This window comes from Parasteatoda tepidariorum, chromosome 2 (assembly GCF_982258835.1).
Source record: "Parasteatoda tepidariorum strain Cologne lab strain chromosome 2, Ptep-v5.0, whole genome shotgun sequence".
In the NCBI taxonomy this organism is placed as follows: domain Eukaryota; kingdom Metazoa; phylum Arthropoda; class Arachnida; order Araneae; family Theridiidae; genus Parasteatoda; species Parasteatoda tepidariorum.
In genome coordinates, this window is record NC_141756.1 from 50,050,283 (window position 1) to 50,074,055 (window position 23,773).

Consider the following 23,773-nt stretch of genomic DNA (forward strand, 5'->3'; position numbering starts at 1 on the left):
AAGGCAATCATGATTTTAAAATTATGAATTTAAAAATTAGATATATGAAAAACATTCTATATAACAATTTCAGAATATCGCTATGTAAAATATTGGTTTGAGTAACCTTGAAATAACACTATTAATTTTAACTAAATAAATGTCTTGAATTCACTTTCACTACAGCCTTTTGCAGCGAATTTCGATTTCCAAATCGGATATTATATCCATTTATTAGAGTGTATTGAATTGGGAGAGGGAAAGTGATTTGGGAAATCCCCACGGAAGCCTTGTGCCATCTATCGGGGAAATATATTATGAAAATAAAATTCTTTTCCCCTTTGCGAATTTATATGTAATGAATTTGTCATTTGCTCTTCGAGTAAATAAATTGGTGGATTAAATTTTGCTTTTAAAATTATTTTCACTATAAAAAATTAAACGCTAATTTTTCTGTCACTCTAGGACAATATAATGTAAAAAATCTAAGTAATATATTTTATAGTATACGTATTAAATGCATATTTTAATTTATTTCGTATGGATTTTTTGTTTTTGAAGATTAAGTGAACGCTTCACTAGTATCTTTTTAAAAACACCAGGTTTTCACATCATCAAATTCTTCCCACGAAGCTCACAAGCTACTTTAGTACCCTGTAATAATGCTTCCTCTCCATTTGGACAAAGAATGTTTAAAGGAAAAGAAAATTCGTTTTTAAAATCAAAGATAATTAAAAAGAAAAAGTGCAAAAAGCTAACATAAATAAACTATAGCTATTATGTTATATAAGTACTACATTTCACGCATTGCTGAAGTCAAATATATTTCAAAGTCAAAGTCAAAGATATTTCAAAGCTCTATAAACCGATGTTATAAATAAAATTACGATATTAAAATATACATAATATTTTAGAGGGAAAATAAAAGAAAAAAAAGAAACTCATTAAGGTTTATGTTTATATAATATAGATATTCAATTCACTGTTTGAAATTTAAAATACTTCCTATTAATAACTTAATTATTTACTAAGATCTTAAGCAAATATATACAGATTTTGAATTTCCTAAATTTTTTTTTAAAATTTAAATTTGAAGATTGTGAATAAAAACTATTATTATGAAACAATCAATATATAAAAAAAACATACTGACTTTAAATGGAGTACATCAGGACCTATCTCTGCCATTAAAAATAGCTATTTTAGTAAAGCGATAGTTATTTTTATTAAATTTATATTATTATAGATTTGCTAAGAATAAGTCAATACAAATTATCGATTTTACTGATAATTTAAATTAATCAATAAGATATTATATTCCTTATTTTTCCTTCTTTAACTTCTCCGTTATTATATATATAGTATATATATATATATATATATATATATATATATATATATATATATATATATATATATATATATATATATATATATATATATATATATATATATATATATATATATATATATATATATATATATATATATATATATATATATATAAATATATATATATATATATATATATATATATATATATATATATATATATACATATATATATATATATATATATATATATATATATATATATATATATATATATATATATATATATATATATATATATATATATATATATATATATATATATATATATATATATATATATATATATATATATATATATATATATATATATATATATATATATATATATATATATATATATATTTTTATGTTTCTCTTGCTAAAGAGTTTAAAAATTCTCCCTTTTTCAATGCATTTTTTTGTGCTCATTTTCAGATAATCAGTGATTTGCAGATGACTTGAAAAAAAAAGAAAAAAAAACACTATGTTGTTAATATTGCTATTCAGAATCTAAACATTAACGATAACGCGACTTCATTTATAGTTTCTTTTTGCCTATTTTGTTATTTGTATTTATAAATAAAAATTAAACATGTAAATTACTGCAATATTCCAAGATTAGTCCTAGTATTTTAAATTATCTGTATGAAATCGTTCAAATTAACGTTAATTTACGTATGAGTGTAAATTTGAAGAGCTGTATCTTGTGAATTAACCTTGTATCTTTTGAATTATTAAAAAATTGTGAATTAACATGAAAAACACTGTTCTAAGAATATTTTTTGTAGATTAAAAAGAGCAGACTAAAAGCTAACTTCTCTTTTAATCTTTTCATTTCAATGTGAATGATTAAAGCCTCTTATCAATAAACTTTTAAATTAAAATAAAGAGACTATCTTTCACCACTTTAAACTTCTAAAAATTGCTCCAGGGATGAGTGGAGTCTTTTGAAAGCAGCAAGAATTGTAAAATAAATAATCTTAATCATTCTATAATTAGAGAAAACTGTATTGTTAAAGCATGAATTAATTTTAAAAATGTTTCCGTTTCAAAACACTTTTAAACTAAGAGCAAAATTATTCGATCAGTCTAAAACAAAAACTTTTTAAAGACAATTTTTAAGGATATGACAGCCTTTTTCACAAAATGTTTCTCTGTCACCACCCCTATAATTCCAACCACTATAATTTAAAGTGTCATTATCAATTTGGGTTATAATTCAGAATTAGAATTTTTAAATTCCCATGAAGTGCCTTAATATATTTTTTGCTTTTAGTTCCTCCTAAGAAATTGTGACGGTATTCTTTAATTTCCTTATTTTTGGCGTTTAATTTCAATCTTTTGGGAAAGTTATTATACCAATGATTATGTTATGTCTGCTAGTAAGATTAAGGAATATGGAGAAGAAAAAGTATTTTCGACAATATATCAATATTATTTATTAAATCTATTTTTCTTTATTTTTAAATATGTGTGAAAAGTATCAGTTTTTTGTCGAAACTTATTATTTTAAACGTGAAGTTTCTGCTTTCTTTTCAAAGCGAGCGGTAAAGTATGTTATAAATGTTTTCAAAGCTAAAAATATCAATAAAAAAACATTTGTTTAATGCAATGATTTCATTGTAAAATTTTTTAAATGTGTTGTGCAAAAGAGAGCAATGCTGATTTGATTTAGTAAACAAGACCGGTATATATTACTATATTACACACTAGTCGTAGCCAAGCAGCGAAAATTTCTAAATTCTTAAAACAGAATATATATATATTCTGTACAACCCGCAAACTGTGCATAAGTTAAAGAAAACTTTCTAATTGTGCGCCACCAGTATTGTCTTCAAACTTATACATAAAGATATATTTACAATACACAGAGTATTAAAAAAAATGGAAAGAAAAACTTTAAAATAAATAATTCAAAATAAAGAATAACTACAAAAATTCATCAACTATTTATTGAAAATAAAAGATAAAGGTACTTTTTTACTTAAACATGCAACGTATCTATGACGAAACGTACTAAATTTGGAAAATGACAAACTGCAAAAATAAATTAGCAAAAAGCATGTTTTGCTACAACTGATTCGTTGGGAATCGTGTAAACAAAGTGATAGTATAACAATGCATTAAGCATAACAATCAATACCAGTATCATTATATAATTATATGCTTTTATCAAGTATAAGCATGTAGTGAAAATAATAGTAAAACCTTTTGAATATATTGTAGTTGATTCAATAAATTAAAATAGTTTACCTTCATTTAACTTTCTCCAACCCTTTAAAAATTGATTATCGATATTTAAAAGGAAGTTTTTATTCTGGATACTGTAAAATACGATTATCTCATTCTTCTTTAATGCTGCAATCTAAAGCAGTTTATAGTAGTCATAGGCAGCTGCCACTCTAAGAAAAAATTTATAGTCAAAACTGGCCAAAATACGACCTAGTAAAATTTAACGTGTTTCTGGCTCTATAGGAACACTAAAAAGCTCGATATTTTTTACCGAAACACTTTGATAATGATTTTGGTATGATTAACACTGAAATATGGTTTTATAATCTAAGAGAAAAGCTGGTAGATGTGACAATTTCAGCATGATACCTCAGAGCATGGCATAAAAATCACTCATTTGGTTACATTTATTTTCAAGCTTTGTTTTTTTTACTAAATGTGTGGTAGTAAGAGCTATAATTTAGAAAACCAGAATTTCCGACAAATCGTTACCATATGAATGAAAAAATCACCAAATGGATGGTTTAAAGACCGTATTTTCTTGTTTTGTTAACTGGAATTACGGAATTTTTTTTTTTTTTTTTACCAGAAATGTCATTACTATACTTCGGTAATTTTACCAGAATTTTTCGCTTCGCCTCCGTTCACCATTGATGCCTATTCAGAGGTACAAACTAATTATATGTGACAATTTTAGCTCGCAGAAATTTAGAAAATATTTATTGTTTTCTTTGTGCCCTATATAAAATTTATATGAATGACTTTTTCTGAATTTCGTATCCAGACGGACTAAAGTATTTATGATATTATGGACAGACTAGAGTTTATGATTTAAAAAAAAAAATTTTAAAAAAATAATAAAAAGACGAACTAGAAATTTCGGATATGAAATCCCCCATGAAATTTAATTTAATCTTCGAAATTGCAATATTTAAATGAAAAGTATTTAATTTTTTTTATCCTTTTTTTAATTAACATTTTTGTTTGATACCTAATTTTGAAATTAAATTAGTATGAATTTGTAAGCTTAATTTCTGCAACCTAAGTTATAGTACCCCCATTTTAGTTACTTCGCAAACAAGTAAATGAATACTTTTTTAAAATTCTTTCTCAGTTTCGAGAATGTGATTATAATTAATTGCTATACAAAGTAGTTATTTTTTAAACGCATTTTTTACGTTCTAAAAACTTTCATTCTTTCTTACAAGGTAATTATTTTTAGAAAAACTTTCCATTTTTTAACAAGATTTTTTTTTCCTTTCTTGAAAAAATTCATCATGGAAAAATTAAGAAAAAAAATCCTTCTTGTCTTCACTTAATAACTTTATTAAGTTAAAGTCGCCGTTGTTTCAGCTTGTTAGCTTTCATAATTAAGGTAACATTTTTTTTTATCTCATTTTTTAAGACACTCACACTCTATGCAAAAACAAAAGAAAATAGACCGTTTTTTTCCTACTCCTCCAACGTGACAAGAGAATTAAAAATTCACCTTTAAGACAAAAAAAAAAAGGTTCTTTGTTGCGAATTTCTCAATTTTCGAGGCTAGTGGCCGTAAAAAAATTTAATGAGTTCCTCGTATACAAGTATTCTTTCCTTTTATGCGCAAAATTTGAGCTAGATTATTATGAATAACATTCAATCCATGCATATTCATTATGAAACTCCATTTGTTAATCTAAAAGTGTAGAAAAATAATGAGCAAAGTGAGAAACTCTATTTTCTAATTTTAAACTTAATTGTTTATTATTTTAAAAGTAACTATTTTATTCGCAGAAACAAATTAGTCACAAATTTTTTACATTGGTTTCAGACAGAAATGTAATGATTGTATTTAATTTGATATTATTGTTTCATAGTAAATTAATAAATCTCCTTCTTAGTAAATTATTAAAATTAACAACTGTTAGAATAATTACGATTTTTGTTGTAACTACCTCAATTTTTGAGACAAGTAACTACAAAAAAAATATAAGGAGTTACTCATGCGCAAGTATTCTTTCCTTTTTTGTGCAAAATTTGTGTTAGATTAATGTGAATAACATTCAATCGATACATATTTATTATGAAATTCCATTTATTAATCCAAAAGTGTAGAAAAATAATGATTAAAGTGAAAAACTCAATTTTCTAAAATTGTTTATTATTTTGAAAGTAACTTTTTGAGTAGCAGAAGCAAATCAGTCACAATTTATTTTTATATCGGTTTTAGACAGATTAAATGATTTTATTAATTCAGCTTTATTTTTAAACTCATCAGTAAAAAATTATTAAAATTAACAACTATTAAAACAATAAAGTTCTTTGCTTCAAGTATCTCAATTTTTGTGGCCACAAAAAATTTAATGAGTTCCTCGTACACAAGTATTCTTTTCTTTTATGCCCAAAAATTGAGCTAGATTATTATGAATACGCTCAATCCATGCATATTTGTTATGAAACTCCGTTTGTTAATCCAAACGCGTAGGAAAATAATGAGTTAAGTGTACTCAGTTCTCTAATTTTGAAATCTAATTTTTTTTTTTTTTTTTAAAGTCACTTTGTGCTGAAACAAATCAATCACAACTTTTTTATGCTGGTTTCTGACAGAAATGCAACAACTGTATTTAATTTGGTACTACTTTTAATCACGTTCTTAGTAAATTATTAAAATTAAAAACTATGGAAGTAATCAAGTTCTTTGTGCAAGTTCTTGAATTTACGAGGCTAGTAACCGTGAAAAAATTTCATGAGTTTCTCTTATGCAAGAAATTTTTCCTTTCATGCACAAAATTTGTGCTAAATTATTATGAATAACATTCAATTCAGGCATATTTATTATTAAATTTTTCATTTATTAATATAAAAATGTAGTATATATTAATGAAAAAGTTAATAGTTTAATTTCCTTACTTTAAATGTGTCTTACGTACTGTAAAGCACATTTCTAAATGCTACTTTTTTATAGAATTTTTTTTAAATTCTTGTATATAAAAAAGCAAAATTGTAAGTAGGTTTCATAAATTTTGAATTTTTTTCTAATGAAACTTTTATAATTGTAAAAAGAAAGGAATTCTTTATAAAGGAATAATCTCTCTTATACCAGCATTTTTGTAAGACGTGAGAGAGATATTCGATGATGTTTGAAGTTTATTACAAAAATGAGGAATCCAACATTTTTATTTTATAGTCTGGCAAAAACATATATTAAGCTTATTAAATAACATAATAACATAGTTTTAAAGTTATTATTTCTTTTGTTTGAGTTATTTTTTTTATTCATAATGGAAAATCGTCAAAATTTTGATTTGCGATGAAATGCAGGGAAATTTTTTTTGCACCATTTAACAAAATTTTTTAGCTTGTATTAGCATCAGGAACAAAGTTTCAATTAAAATTTGAGAATTTAAGCTAGTCAAAAAGTGATCAAAACTAAGAATGACGATATGTTCTTATTGACAAAAAAAAGAATAGTTATAAATTTTTCTAGCAGCGTTTTCCGATTGCTTTTATATAATTAGAAATGTTGGCTTAAGAAACTTATTTTAATTTAATTTTTCTAAATTTAAATATATTTAATGTTCTATGCATTATTGTGATTTATGAATGATATTAAAAATCATACATTCTAAAAAATGGTTTTAAGGGTGAACTAATATCTTCATTTTAAACCATAGTATCGTTCAAATTAAATTTATTTTTAAAATGGTACCAAGTTGAGCCATATTGTAACACTTCCTAAACTTAATTGCACTATACTTAACAACTACATTTAAACTTGATTATACTATAATTGAAACTTAGTTCAATTTTAGTTCAACCTTATTAAAGTTTCTGAAAATTCTCTCGATATTATGCTTTAAAATATTATTATCATGATTCATTGTTTATACTACTTTTGAGACTGTAAGACTTTTAATTTCATTAAAAAAAATTATTAAAATCACCAAACGTATTTTCTAATCTATGATTCAAATCTTTTGTGTTTTATCGTGTTATTATTTTAACTAGTTTCAGAGCAAAATCATACGAAGATTTGTTTAAAAAAAGTTTCACAGTTGCTTTACATATACACAGTGCAACAATAATATACTACTTAGAATTGTTTAAAATTGCAATAATTATGTTTTTGAAATTACTATTTAGAATCTCCTTCTTAAAAAAACTGCAAAACATTCACAATCTTTTTTTGCCTACATAACTAGACTACTTTTTTGTAAAAAACGAAAAAAAAATTAATTTATTTTTGTAAACTCGAAAAACTCAGTTAAAATTGTTTTCGAAATTTACCAACCGTAAACGGTATAAAGAAAATTATTTCAGAAAAATATTAAGAGTAAGGATGATATGTATCCAGTCATTCCAGCAACTAAAAGAGAATTTTTAATACTACTTCAAAACTTGGATTCTGACAATGAAGAATATATATACATCACGTAAGATATATACATAAAAGTAATTTTCACTTTCTGTTGTTACTTCTCTTTATATTGCAGTTTTTTGTAGCTACTAAATTACGCTATTCTATTGTTTTCTGCTGAGGTATCTTTCAGTAGTTTTGCACTTATCTAAACCGATCTTTAACTTTTACTGCATTTTTTTGTGCCTAAATTCTGACCTTTTAAAAAAGAGTTAAAAAATTTTGCTCACGACAACAAATTTAGCTTAGAGAGACGTAAAAAAGAGAGAGTGTTTGTTGATTGGTATTTCATTTCTCTATAAAATTGTGTATAACATAATTTAAGCAACAATTACTTATTTTTTATTAAATTTCATATTTCTTAATTTCTGAAAATCTATTAATTCTTTATCTTTTTTCCCTAAAGAAGAGTCTTTCTTATAATAACTGAATTAGTATTAAATTGTTAACTATTTTCTTATGTATATTTTTATAAATTATTATTAGTATCATTTTAGTTTTACTGCGTATAACTAATTTTTATTATTACTTGCAAATAATTTTTCAAATGAATCGAGATGCTGCCATTTATTGTTTTTCTCTTCCGTTTCTTTAAGCATATTATTTTTCAAAAGTTACAAATTCATATTTTAAAAACAGCACATTAGTTTAAATCAATAAAAATAACGATACGTTGACTATTAATTTTTTTGTTAACAAATCTGCTTAAAACAAATAAAGAAGGGATTTATGCAGGAATGCAAAATTGAAACACAACGTATAATTAATTTCGTTTGGAAAAATTTAAATTATTTTATAAGGCCATTCTACATTTAAAAAAATTTTTTTTTTCAGATTCAAAGCGTAAAATTTGAACACAAAAAAGGACAATATTATAGGTGTCTTTTAAATTCTTTCATAGTTTTAAGCAAAAAGAGAGATTCTATTTCTTATTATAACGAAAAACTGTAATTATGTATATCAACGACCCTAATGTTTCAAAAGGGAATCGGAATTATTTCCGCTATAGCTGCTGCACTAAATATGTATTCATTTTCCATTTATCGATCTTCTGCTCATTTTTTGCAACACTGTTATTATAATCAACAAAAATGAACAACGCTTTGTTTCGAACTTTTTTTTTTTTGCCATTTAAAAACTGAATATCAAAAAAATACAATTCGTCAATTTCTAAAAAAAAAACTTTTTTGTTCAAATTTGTCACCATTTATCAAAGTCTGAACAGCTAATTATAAAACTTTAACGAAAACCGTGACAAAAAAAATCCCACTAATTTCATATTATAGACGATATTGACGGATTTGTGCAAGTAGCAATTTTGCTCTTCCAAAAATATATATAAAAAAATATGTTATAAGAACAAACCTTTCATTAACAAAGAAATTTCGCCATAAAAAATCTTTTTTGCGAGGCAGTAAAAAAAAATCCTTTTTTCCACTAAAGCCCTTATAATACAAGTACAAAACACTACTTGGCTGAACTCATTGGCGTGGAATTAACTCATCTATTTAATAAGTGCCAGTTGCATGATTCTGTGCTAAAGTGGGGGAAAAGATGATTTCAATAGGGGTGGGTACATTTCGGGGACCCATAGAGGGGGGAAAACATATCCCTACTGTGCATATTGCTATAACTCAAATCTTCTATTGTAGAGACCCTTCCGTTGCTGGAGTAGGCCATGCCATATCATGTAATGACCATGTCAATTACAGCGCATGGCTTATGTTATACGTTGATAGGAAGGAGCTCAGGATTATTATTTCCGATAAGCCACCGGTTAGTGGAAGGGATTTCCAGCGAAGTTGTGTTGTTCGAGTCCTGCTGGTATTGTCTATTTCTTGAAATGATTAGATTTGTAACTGGGGAAAAGATTTGAAGAATAAGGTTCAACTCCTATGAAACTAGCATCTTTATATTCCACAGAAAAATCTGAATCACGCGGGTTTCTAAAGCAAAGAAAAAATTATTTTGAGTAGAACTTTTTATCTATTATATTTTAATATTATGTATAAAAAATATCACATGAAATCTCTCATGTTTACACGCTTGTATTGCTCATGTTTGTTACAAAAAGTTTTCCTGTTATTGATTTAAAAACACTAAAAATATTAAACAAGGATAATAAAGAAATCCACAAATTGAGAAATAAAGTCATTTTATATTAGAAAATGTTTAAAAAAAAAATTTTTTTGTTTTTCAAAGATCTACACGAATTTTTGAACAAAATTTCATTGAAAATGTTAACATGTTTCCTAGAATTTATCAAAATTTTTATTATGTATTAGAATTTTTTTTTTTTGTTAAGATGATGGTAGGTTTTTTTTTTCATTTGATGCTTATAACATAAAAATTAAATGCTTTTAAACTTTAAAAATGATTGTATTTTTCAAAATTTAAAATTGTTCTTCTAAAATATAAACTTTTGGCTGAATTTGAAAGATCTTAACCTAAGTAAGTTAAAATAGTTTTATTCCTTAAGAATTAGAACCTGAAAATCTTACTGTGTTTATTTTCTTACTACTAGTTAAGATTTACATGCTGTTGTAGTTAATAAATAGATTTTTAAAATTACATGTCATCATGAATGTGCACATCCAGGATTTCATACCATGTTTATTTTCTTTTATTATTTATTTATTGAGTTTTTCGTCTTTTGCGAAAAATATTTTCAACAACTATATTATTCAGAAAAACAATGCAAACTATCAGTTTTTTTCTTTGCTTACGACTCAGGTCAATAAAAAAATAATTGAAATACTTTGTAAGAGTATTTATTTTACTTTTTGGTTAATAAAGTTACATTTATGCATAATTTATGTTAATAGTCCTAAGCTTCCAGAAATTGCATTCCAGAAATTGAATCGTACTAATCAATACACTTGCTTTTGTACCAAAAACATAAAAAACTTTAGTTGATTTGTACAAAACGATGGCAAAGAATTCTCCAAATAATTGATCCATGATGCTCAATAGTGTCCGTTAAGTAATGTCTAGATCGACATATATGTAAAAGTTTTCATGTAGTGTGGTTCTTGTCCACAATGAAGTTTTAGGTTTCACTCACTAAAAGGAGTCGTTCCACCGCAACACCTCTGAAACGCTTCAATGGTGAGTTAAATGAATTGTAGCGAGGTGTGTTGACCAAGTGATTTTAGGAGATTAGGCCTTTTCATTCCCACAAAGGAGCCATAGACTTGTGATTATTTGGTGAAAATTACATTGAGGGATGAAATATATAAAATAAGTTGAAAAATTTATAAATTAAATTAAAAAGATTGATCTGATGATATGTGTTAGTATAGTATCTTAACCAGAATATTAAAAAAGAAAAAGAAACGTCTATTCCTTTAGCTTTAATAATTAAAATTAATTACGTCAGCTTTCCGTGTATAGGTTTTTGAATTAGAAATTAATGACTGTTTTTTATGAGAAACTGTTATAAGAAATGCACTTTAAAATTTTTTAAAATTTGTGAAACTTATAATATTTCATAAATATTAAATTTAAGGAATTTCTTAATATTTTTTTTTAAAAAAAACAGCAAAACGATAGGAGGCTAAAAAAAAATTTTTTTTAATCTAAATAATTGAGATTTATTAAAATAGTGATTATTTTCTACCTCAAATATATTGACAAAATGAAATTATTTTTCATTGCACATCTAGAATATTCAGCACTTAGTGCAATAATAGAATAGTTTGCAGCATGTTTTGAAACTGCGAGGGAATATTTATTTCAACTTATTTTCTACTCCGTTATTTTGACTTCACTTTGAAAAAAAAAATCTTGGTCTCAACGTGTTTGTCTTCTTTTTTTCACTTTGAGAGAAAATCATGAAAAAAAATAAGCTTGATATAAAGCAACACGTGCATTGGCGTTTAAGGAATATAGTACATAATAAGCCATACTATTTCTTCAAACTATTCGTGAATATTGTTGCTAGTGTTATCTTTCTCAAGTTTAAGGCATTACCCTAAAGCACAAAACATCCAACTCTAACCCTTAAGGCACATCTCCTCCAAATACACACTACATAAAAACATCTTATTTCCACCCAAAACGCTGTTCTAAATTATTTGAATAATGTGGATATATATATATATATATATATATATATATATATATATATATATATATATATATATATATATATATATATATATATATATATATATATATATATATATATATATATATATATATATATATATATATATATATATATATATATATATATATATATATATATATATATATATATATATATATATATATATATATATATATATATATATATATATATATATATATATATATATATATATATATATATATATATATATATATATATATATATATATATATATATAGATAGATGGATAAATATAGGTATGAAATAAAAAAGGATTAATTAAAAGTATTTTAATTAATTATTTCAAATTTCAATATCTCTACATAAAGAAATAATGTTATGTATTTTTTAGATAACTAACCTTCAAATAAACTTGCTTAATAATTTTGATTGAGCCACGATGGCACAGTGGTTAAGGCACTGAACTGTCATAGGAAAGAATTGGGGTTCAATCCCCGGTAGCAAATATTTTTTTATACGTGTTAACCAAATCATATCTATGAGAGCAAAACATATTTATAAAAACTAAACTAATTATAAATGTTGTAAGATGAAATAATGTGAAAAAATAAATTGAAAATATTTTAATTTATTACTTAAATATTCATTCTTTAAGAAATATTTCAGTTTTGAAATAACCAGAACTACGAATACTAACAAACAGTTTTGAAAAGTAGTTTAAAATTATCAAAGATGAAGCTTTATAAGATTAACTATGTTTCTATCTACGTTTCAGTTAATAAAGAAACACATGATACCTGCCGTGACTATTTACAGGCAGGTATTCTAGCATACTCAATATCTTTCAAGCTTCGAGAATCCGAAAGTAAATAATAAGACTGTTGAAAGAAAGATTTAATTTTCTTTAGACTGAACGTAGATGATCTTCTCTCGTTTGATGTTTAAAAAAAATATATCGGAAGAAACAGAGCAAGGATGGAGAACGATGAAGATTCCCATCTTCTTCTCTTCAGCATCCGCCCCCGCATTTTTCGTTCTCCTCCCTCTATTTTTTGCCGGAGTCAGATCTGCAGATGATGCATCCTCTTTGCGTTTCTCGGACTAAAATTTTTGGGTTTATCCGTGCATGCATTACTCTTTTCGATTTTGATATTTCTTTTTTTTTCTCCCAAATCTTTTCCTGGAATATTTTCCTCTTTTTTCCCGTTCTCTCTTTCCAGTGCTAAAAAAGCCGTGGATAACAAACTGAAATACGAAGAGAAAGGGGTACTGTATGAGGGTGAAAGGGAGTGGGGGTATTCCAGAATTGGATGCTTCAAAATCTCTAACTCCTTCTTCCCCCTCTTTTTTTTTACTTTATCTTACTTTTTATGATATTTTACTTCTTCTTAGGCCTAGATAAAACTATCTGTATATCTATCCGTTTCTATAGCACTTAGTAACTGGTTTTAAACCGGTTTTTGCATTCCCAGCACGCTGATGCGAAAATACGATTCTTTTGATTTTACTCTTTTTACTTTTTGTATCTTTCTCCTTTATCCTCTCTTCTTACCCCCAAATAAACTTTATCTCTTCTTCTTCTTCTTCGCTTTTCTCATCTCTAGAAAATTCAAATCTTCGTATTCATGTCATTTCCTTTTAGAGTGTGAGTTTTATATACGTATAGATAGGAAGAAAAAAAATAGTATAATAAAGGTAAACAGGGATATGCAAAACAAGAGTTAAAGGGATCAACTGTACATTTTCATATGAGTTGATTTTAAAACTAACGACTCCTTAATATGCTTTACTGAACATGATTTTTTTTTTTTTTTAAATTTTGTTTGGATTCTTTCATTTAATAATCATTATATTTTGAAAACCTAGTCTTTAGGATAAGCTTTTTGGGCCTTTTTTAGACTAAATGACGCTGAAAAATCGGTTCATGTTTAAACCGTAATATCGTTCAAATTTACGACAGGTTTAATACAATTTTGAGTTATGCTATACTCCAGTCTAGACGTGAAAATAACCACTCGCCACATGATCAAGTCAAAAAAAAAAAAAAAAAAAAAAAAACAAAAAAAAGTGAAAGGGGACCCAGTCACTTTTTTCCATTGTTCTTTCTTCCTTTCTTTCTTCTTTTTTCTCTTTTTTTTCCTGGAAATTATTTAATGATAAAAGTACATTAATGCAGAAAGCCTCTGAAAATCAAAATTTACAATAAAATGTTCAATGTCTGCATTTACAATTTTGGTCCTTCAGAATCAGTTGAGATGGAAAGATACGTGTGGAGGAAGAGTTATTTAGCAATTCACATATTCATAATTGTAATATACACATTAAATGTATTTTGCTTTCCAAAATATTATTAAATAAAGCTCCTTAAAGTCAGTTTGTTTAACTAAAATTTGTCGCATATTAATAGCCATAGATCATTTCTAATGTGAATTTTTATTAAAAAATTTGTTCAAAGTTTATGAAAAATTTTAAAAATAATTTTTTAATATTTGCATGTATTTTACTGTTTTACAATAGATTTAAATAAAAAAAACATTTAAAGCATAAAAATACAATGATTTGTCTTTTATTTCAAGTAATATTGGTGTCCTAATTTGAAGAATTTTATAACCTAAATGTAGAGAACCATATTTAAACATAGAAAATCATATTTAATCTCTTTTTCAATCTACTGTCAATTTTCAAATAAATCTTTGAGTTAAATACATTTGCGACTGTAAATATATGCACGTAAGTAAATTTTAAATGTTTAATATCATAAAGCAATAAATAGTTGTAAACCTAAATGCTAATTAGTATATATTGGAATTTGTTTTCCAAAATTTAGTTAAACTTCGCAAAATAAAAATAAAAATTACTTTACTCTCTGTCCATAAAATAATATTGTTTTATTTTATCTTTCATTTACAAAATTTGAAAAAGTGTTTAAGTAGGTTTTGTTTGTTTTACATTTTTTGAAATAATGAGAGTATTGAATAATCTGTATTGAGATTAAAATATTTAAATTTTTTTTCAGATTGTCCAAATGAAGTCTAAGAAGAATAAGTGCACAAGCTAAAATAAGTGTACACGTATTTATCCTAACAGAACTTCCATTAGAATTTCAAGAAAAGAATTTACATTATATCCACTGAAAACATTTACAAACTGTGTTTAAATGTGTAGGTAAAAGAACGAGTATGTAAAAATTACGAGTTTTTGGAAAATACGTGTACATGTAATTTACACCAACAAATATTTCTATAATATTTAAGGAGTGGAAAGAATTTTTGTAACTAGCATTTTAATGTCAGATATAAAGATGCAGTAGACTAAGAAAAAAAGACAGAAAATCGTAAAAGAAAATTTTAAAATCTGCAGATGCACAATTTTGCATTTTATGAACAATGGTGAGATAGTCAAAATAAAAAATAAAAAACAATAAATTACTTTAAACAAGTCATTGAAAAACCATTATAACATATCTAAGGGCAATGCAAATTTCTATGATCACAACATTACGCATCATCGCTATTCAATCAGAAATTGTTAAAGTATTCTACACTTTTTAATAAGTTTGTAGACCTCATAATGTTTAGCTGCTTGGTATCGCCCAAGGAAAAAAACACTAATAAAATATACAGGAGATATTAAGCAAGTAGTAGCAATAATGTTTAATAGAAACTAGTCTATAACATAGATTAAGATAAATTTTTTACAATCTTTTGGTATGGCTACAGACATTGTATTAAAAACTGCCATTAACATAGAAGCAATACAATAGTATCATGTATGAGTATGAGTTGTGGGCATCATGTACTAAATGACATCAAGAATTGCATCAGTGCTCAACACCAAATAATACATTCAAAGCTTTAAATAGCAAAGCTGGAAAGATATGGCAAAAACAAGATGTTTCAAGTTTATGTACGAAGTTCTTGAAAAATATCAGTGACGTACAAAATACTGATGCAGTGCGTACACGACACCATGTCATCAATGTGAGTTGGAAGTAACGTGTAATTACCTACATAATTGCATCATGTATTCACGAAGATTAAATAAAATGTAAGTATGTAATAAGGAATAAAATTTTGCATCTTATTTGGAATTAAAGTTCATTTTATTTTAAAACAACTTTTTTTTCACTCTTTCTGGGACACTTAGTAAATCTCAATTTTGTACCAAACTTGGGTGACACAGCAAAGTGGCATTAGAGACCTTATGTCACCAGTATAGGGAGTGCAGTTGGCTAGTAAGAGGACTCCTTTTTAAGTTCAAACAATAGATTTAATATCAAACTTTTTTGCCTCAATTTTTTGTTTCATCATAATTTGAATATTTATTTCTTAAATATTCTGTTTAGATGAGGAAGTGCTAAATTTTTTAACTAGTTTACAATTTTGTTCATAGAAAATGAAACTGACAATAAATATAATAGAAATAAGAAAACTGAGCTATTATTTAACTATAAGAAGTTAGATTTAGTTATATCAGTTATTATTAAGTTACAAGTTAATATATTTTTTTATCAGAATCACTAATGAAGAGTAAAGAATTCTATAGATTGGCATTAAAAGTTCTATTTTTCATTAGAATCAATGACAGAGTAAAGAATGATATAGATTAGTATTAAAACAATATATTTTCATTTGAATAATTTATTTAGAGAAAGTATTATGTAGTATATGTATTAAAATAATGTTTTTTTTGTCAGAATTACAAGTTTAAAGAATAATGGAAATTATTGAAGAATATTTTTTTTTCCATCAAAATTATTGATGTAGAGTAAAGAATAGCGAGGATTCGTGTTAAAGAAATATTTTTCTTCTGAATAACTGATGTATAGTAAAAAATAATGCAAAATAGTGTTAAAAGAAATAAATAAGTTCGAGAAAATTTTAAAATTAAGAGCAAAACTGATATTTATAACTATATATGCATATTATTAAAATGTTAAAAAGTAAGTTTAAGTACCAACAAATTTTCTTTCTGTTATATTCTCACTTTCTGATCCGTAGAGAGTTTCGAACTTGAATTTTTGAACATTATGCAGCCTCCTGTAAAGTACATACCAGGGAAAAGGTAAACAACAATACCTGACATAGTTGCAATCGAATTAAATTGTATCTATCGAAACTCGAGAAAAAAATTTTCTTCCTTACGAACGAAATTTGCAAGAATCATATTGAAATGTTGAGAGATTCCCTTTCACAAAAAAACGAAGCAAATTTGCACACTTCTCACCTAGCACTAAAACGTCTTCCGTAACAGTTAAGAAAAGAAATAAGAACATCAAGTCAAACAATTTTAGCATGAAAAAAAAATAATAAATTGAAATGACAAAAATTTTTGTCGAGAATGGGGGAGGAAGGAGAAAATGAAAGTTTTTCAAAAAACGAGCTTTAGCCAATGTGAAACTTACATATGTTTCTCATCTGGTACGATGTTTCCGCGTCAACAGTTCAGGCAGTTCCAATTCCTCTAAACTCAACTCTTTCTTTAAGAAGCCGTTAAAGTTCAATTTCCAAATCTCCGTTTGAGATACGATGGAGGGGTTTGAAGAAGGAGAAAAAAGGAGTTACGAAACTATGTCTCCTATTTCGTGCTTTAAAAATATTCTTCCTCGGGCTCTCAGCAACTGTACGCATGAGGTAACCGACATTTGCATATATATCCGTGCATATATATACACACATACAGACACATGGTGTGAATTTGTCACCGAACATATATAAATTCCGGTTGAAAAGCCGAAAAGCCCTCAAGGGTTTTATTTTCCTAGGATCTAAGCCCTGGTATAAGCGTTCGGAGAATTTTCAGGATGTGAAGTATTTTTCCATCTTCAAGCCGAGCAGCAATAATTTCTCTCAACTCTGCTCTGATGCATTCCACCGAATTAAATTGCTAGGAGGGAGAGGGTTGCGAAATGTTCGAAACGGGAAGAGCGGATAAAGTTATAAGAACACCCCCGTAAGAGAAATAATAATCGTAGGTAATATGAACGGAAATAGAAGGTGAGAATATGTTTTCGATCGGGGGTCTGTGGGAATTGGAAGAAAACGACAATTGAGTAGACATTATGCTTTGCCGAGGTAATCCCCTTTTTGGGGTATTTTAGCTGGGGGGTTAAAAAAGAGAAGAAATTGAAACTATGTTCTTATGTAAACTGACAAATTGAAAGATGTATGCTCTCAAAATAGCTCAGAATTTTGAGAATTTCTTCATGGACCCAGAATTTTACCATAAACGATAAGTTCCAATAATGTAACATCTCGAAACCCTAGTTAAGTTCCTAAAATAGATTGAAGGAAAATTTTTCAGCTCTTTATTCAAATTGAATCAATAATTTCCAATTTCAAAGCCTTAGAATTTAAATAGTTGACTAGTTGTAGAATTATTAAAGACAGGTTAACATTTATCAATCACTTAGGAATTCATACACTAGCTATTTCGCCGTTCTTTATGCTTTCAGAATCCTTATAAAAATGAAGTAAGAAATTAATTAAGGGCCAAGAATGCACATTAATGTTCAATGATTAACCATTAATGTGCATTCTTTTTAACAATTAATAAGGGTAGCAATTAATGCCAAAACGAGGAAGAAACAAGACACTATGGAAATCTATCGAAACATTACTGAGGAAAAACGCAATGAAAACTTCAAAACAATTTCTATGGCCTGGTGAATCTTAGAGGTTTTTCCAATATTCGCCTGTAGAGTTGACTCTGTTTCCTCCAGCGAAGAGGAAAAAGGCATGACTTTCTGATTTTAGTTTAAAATATATTCAATAGATGGTGCTGCAAAAAATAGATACCTTAATTTAAAAAAAAGTTGAATATAACAATACAATTCTTAAAAAAAATCTTATAATGATTAAAAATCTCATTACAATATTTCCAAAATACCCATTATCAGTCGCGATTACGTGCCATTATGCGTCACTTTGGGATTGTTTCTTAACTATTTTTCTTTGGTTTATGGTCGAGGTACATTGGGAGAAGAAGAATATTCTTTGTTGCATAAATTTACTGAAAAAGTTGGCTTTTTTAACCCCATTTATTTTCGGTCATAAAAAGTTGCCATAATCCATTAAAAAATCTCACAGTTGAATTACCAAGTGGATATTTCTGCCTGTTAATATCTACCACTTTAGATAGAAAAAATATCGCTATGTTTTGTCTTTAAATATTTATATTATTAATATATTTTAACAGGAAAAACTATCTTGTTTCCACAAAATAAATTCCAATAATAGAACACTTGTGCTATCAATTTTTCCTTTTTTTAAATTTTTTTTTCTTTTTAAAAAGAAAACCCTCAATAAAGAGTGTTAGAAAACCCTCAATATAAATAATTAATTTATGTAATCTGTTATATAGTACATAATATGATGAAACTTAAGAATATATTCATCGAGTGCTACATTTTAAAATAGAAATAGAAGGGAAAAACATTTGATACTTCGATACTAGAGATTTTTGCAAATGGTGAATCACATAATTCTTTTTTGTTCAATTTCAGCAAAAACTTTACTTTACAGTAAAGGCTATAAATTTTCATCTATACGTAATCTCATTCTTACCAGTTAGAAGAACGTCCATTGATTTTTACACATTAACTTTAACAACGGCCATTTAACACATTGTTGACCATTGACGAGTTAACTCGTCTTTTCATGCCCAAACGTTATTGACAGAGGACAAGTTAATTCGTCATTACATTACTTGCATTATCAATTTAAATTTTTGAAACTAAGAAAGATTTATAATATTTCAGAAAAAATGCATCAAAAACCATTTCATAAAAGAGCAAATTAAATAAAATCCTCCATTTCAGCATTAACAAATCTAGAGAATCGTTTTCATTAGTTTAAAAGTTACAAATGTTTTTGAATCTTAAAAGTGGATGTAGTTACACTTAACTTATAAAAGTAGCATAACTACAACAGATTTTAAACTTCTCTTTGTTCCAATCATGATCCTCCAAAAAGGAAAAAAAAAAACAGTAAAATAGCTATCAAAGATGTCTTTGCTGTCAAAACTCATTTTACAAAAGGCTACATTAAAAAGTCTTTCATATCTATATTAACAACTCCTGGGGGAGCAGTTCCATAACATAAAGCAAGAGCTTTGTATTCTATTCACAAAGGCTAATTTGCATTTCAAGAACTAAAGAAACATGCTATGTTTGACCTATAACACGTGCCGGATAATGGTTTTTGTGCTAAATGAAGTCAACCCCATTATTTACAACAATAACTTTATTCTATACACAGGGAAACACATGTTTGGTACATGGATAATAGTTTATATACTCGAATTTATGCACCCATTGCCTCTTTCCACGCAAGGAGGGAAAATGGAGAATGTCTAATATTCCATGATTTAGAAGGAGGCGGGAAGAACGATTTACGGGTACGATTACAGTTAAGCATTTCCAACAGCTGTTGCTAGAAAGTTGCTGACGAAAAGGTGGATTTACGGCATTCGCATAAACTTTGCAGTTTCGAATTATATGTCGAGTATTTATTGCCTGTCCTTTCGTAGCTGTTCAAAATGTTGCGTGTTTTCAATGGAACAAAGTGTTATTTTCCCTTTTTCGAGGATGTATTAAAATTTATGGCTGGTATTAGGAAACATATTGAAGATTATATTAATGTTCAGTGTTTTTGTCTATACGTTGCTATTTTCGTCAACATAGAAAAGGTTTAGGAAACAATTACTATTATAATGCTAATATACCCAGTGAAAAAGAAAAATACGTCCATGCAAATATTATTAAATACATATTTTATTGTATTTAAACCCAGGAAAATCTATTTCCTTTGTCTTTATTCAATATTTTATTTAGTTACACGTACTATGGATATAAGGTATTATTACAGTATTTAATCCATTTAAAAATCGTTAGATGCTTATAATAGAAAAGTAATTTAATTAGAAAAATTAAATGAACAATAATAATAAAAATGATACAGTAGTACCAATTTTCTCTTTAATTGCCTATTTCAAATTATTCTTATTAGATTTTTCAGAAATTGATTTTAAAACAAGAAAAACCTGAATTTGAACTCGTTTACTTCTTTGATCTTATATATATCTTTAAGTAAAATAAATCTATATCTTGTCATTTGTTCTTCTATCCCTTCTGTTCTTGATAATGCTGTTCTTATTCTCCTCTGTTCTCTGTTGTTATTCTTGTTAAAAGTGCTAAAATAATTATAGCACTTTTTATTTTTCCTTGTAAACATTACAGCAACTTTTGTTTTTCTTTGCTAACGTTACAGCGCTTTTTATTTTTATTTTAGAGTACATTTTATATTATTATCTAATCATTTATTGATTTTTCTTTTAGCTATAATGTAAATTTGAGTCCTGTTTTAAATCTCATTTTTCTCTGTTTTAGAAAAAAACAATATTATTTATTTAGTCTTTATAAAATAAAAAATGCCTTAGTACAGCATTTTACTTCTTAATGGCCCGATAAGCACTTATTTTCAGCTTACAATAAATTTAATAAAAAGTAAATTAGAAAAAATTAGCAAGTTTCTGAACCGGGAATCAAAATTTAGCTTCAAGTATAAGACAATAATATTTCTCTAAAAGGCAGCGTTTCTTTCTTTTTTTTTTTTTTTAAATAGTTGCAACTTTTGTCGACTAATTATACAGTTTTTAACAATGCTCGTTAAATAAGATATTTATGATTTCATTTTAATAATATTTAAAGCAATTGCATCTGAATTAGATTAAAAACAGAATTTAATTTCTCAAGACGCACAATCAGCTGTATGCTGACAATAATCATATATATTTTAATTATATTTATTAAATTTTTTAAATTTTTTTATTATTTTTATTTTATATTTTTATTAAATGGTGTTGTAAATTAAGTAACGCAGAAAGACAAACTAAACTAAAAGGAAGAAGCAATAGAGTATTTATATCAATCTCAAAATCCTATTTTTCTCAAAAAGATTCACTTCCTGTGCATAATAATTAATCAAATTTAAAATTGAAGAGGCAGAATAAAACAAAAGCAGTTAATAAATTATGCTTAATAAAAAGTTTCCCTACTTTTAAAGTAAAAAAGATAAATACCATTGATCTGGTAGACATTATTCGGTGAACTTTTTCACTGATAAATGCAAGAGTACGAAAATGAAAACAGCGCCAAGTTAGCGTTATATTTTATTGATAATTGCTTTCTTTTCATCTATTGCATAATATAAATCAACATATTTAAAATCAGTCAAATTTAGAAAGATTTATTTCAAATAGCATCAATAAACTTTTGATTCTCGCTTACGCTTAAAGGAGTAAAACCAAACTGAGAAAAAGCAATCAATTTCAAGCGCTGTAACAAAAAAAAAACATAAAAAACTGGCTTCTCAAAAAACGCTATGTTTTTGGCAATACTTTCTAAAAAAGCATGTTACTTTGATTGCTTTGGTAACCCCTTTTCCGGCGTATTATTACGTCAACCCCATTATTAGTTGACAAATGTATTTAAAGTTTTATGCCGCGATGCCATTTAACCGCCGCATAGTTCGAATCTTCGCTCGTGCCATTTTACCCGAAATGCAGCGTATAATATTGGTTTGATGACTTGAACATCATTTTGCGCCAAATGCTTTTTCTTTTTTTCCTTTTTGAATCTCGTTTATAACAAGCATAACAAGCAGGAAGAAGAAAAACTGCGAAAAGAAACAGCGGATTTTTCTCTATCTCATCCCCTCTCTATGAGGGGTGGAGTATGTGATATTCTATAAAAGAAATCAAAAAAATATATACGAGAGAAAAAAAAAAGTTGGGGAGGGGGTGAGGAAACATTACATAGAAATTGGTAACATGTAGTTTTTCACTGTAAATGGCACTTAAATTACAGTAATTTGTCTTCCCACCGAGCTAGAGTTGTATCTGTCAGAATCAGCACCGTTTTTGACATAGGCCTATAACTGGTACTTTAAGGTCTTGGAAGCTTAAAACTAAAAGTGAAAGACCCGTTTTTGCACCGGGGTGAATTTTAACGGGGGGTTTTAAGAGTGGGGGTGTCCGCGCTTCAGATTGGAAGTGTGCGCCAATTTTTTTTTTTTTTTCCTCTTTCACTTTCCGGATCTGATCCTGGAATTATTTTTATTATTATTTTTTGGAGAGTTGGAGAAGATGAGGATTAAAGAGGAAAGAAAAGTTGGAATCAATTGTTGAGGGGTGAGGGAGAGGATAGTTTTTGGAGGGTGAAAGGCGTGGATGTAAAAAGTAAGTGGCCCAAATAATGACTTTGGAGATAAAAAGATAACTTGAGAGTCAAATTCGTTTGAAAGTAAGTGGCGTGATTTTATTCTTATCACATTTTTTTTTTTTTACTTTAAGAAGAAAAAAAGATGCATAATGCGTTGATGAGGAGGAAATGAAACATAAAGAAATCATGAAATACCGCAATTTGAAGGATTTATTATTAGAAAATTTTTGCCACAATTTGTTATTTAAGAGAAAGTATCTCTGATTTCTTTAATGATTGAAAGTTGAAAAACGGAAAAGTTTTAATTTTATTTCATCTGTTTGTTCTACTGTTTATTTACTTAAAAAATAAAATATTTTACTGTTTATTTAATCAAAAAATAAAACAAAATATTATAAAAATAAAATATTTATTCAAATAAAAAAAATATTTTGGGGGTAATACTTTAACAAATAGCTAACCATATAATTTACATAGA

The 23,773-nt window shown here is 26.6% G+C and overlaps 1 long non-coding RNA gene across 1 annotated transcript in view; it reads left to right on the forward strand.

Annotated features, from left to right (window-relative positions):
* LOC139425086 (uncharacterized) overlaps nt 1-16,164 on the forward strand; it is a 50,786-nt gene extending 34,622 nt beyond the window's left edge. Inside the window, exon 2 of the long non-coding RNA XR_011636282.2 lies at nt 15,091-16,164. This is a non-coding gene — a long non-coding RNA (uncharacterized LOC139425086). The remainder of the gene's footprint in view (nt 1-15,090) is intronic.
* Nucleotides 16,165-23,773: the final 7,609 nt, after the last annotated feature.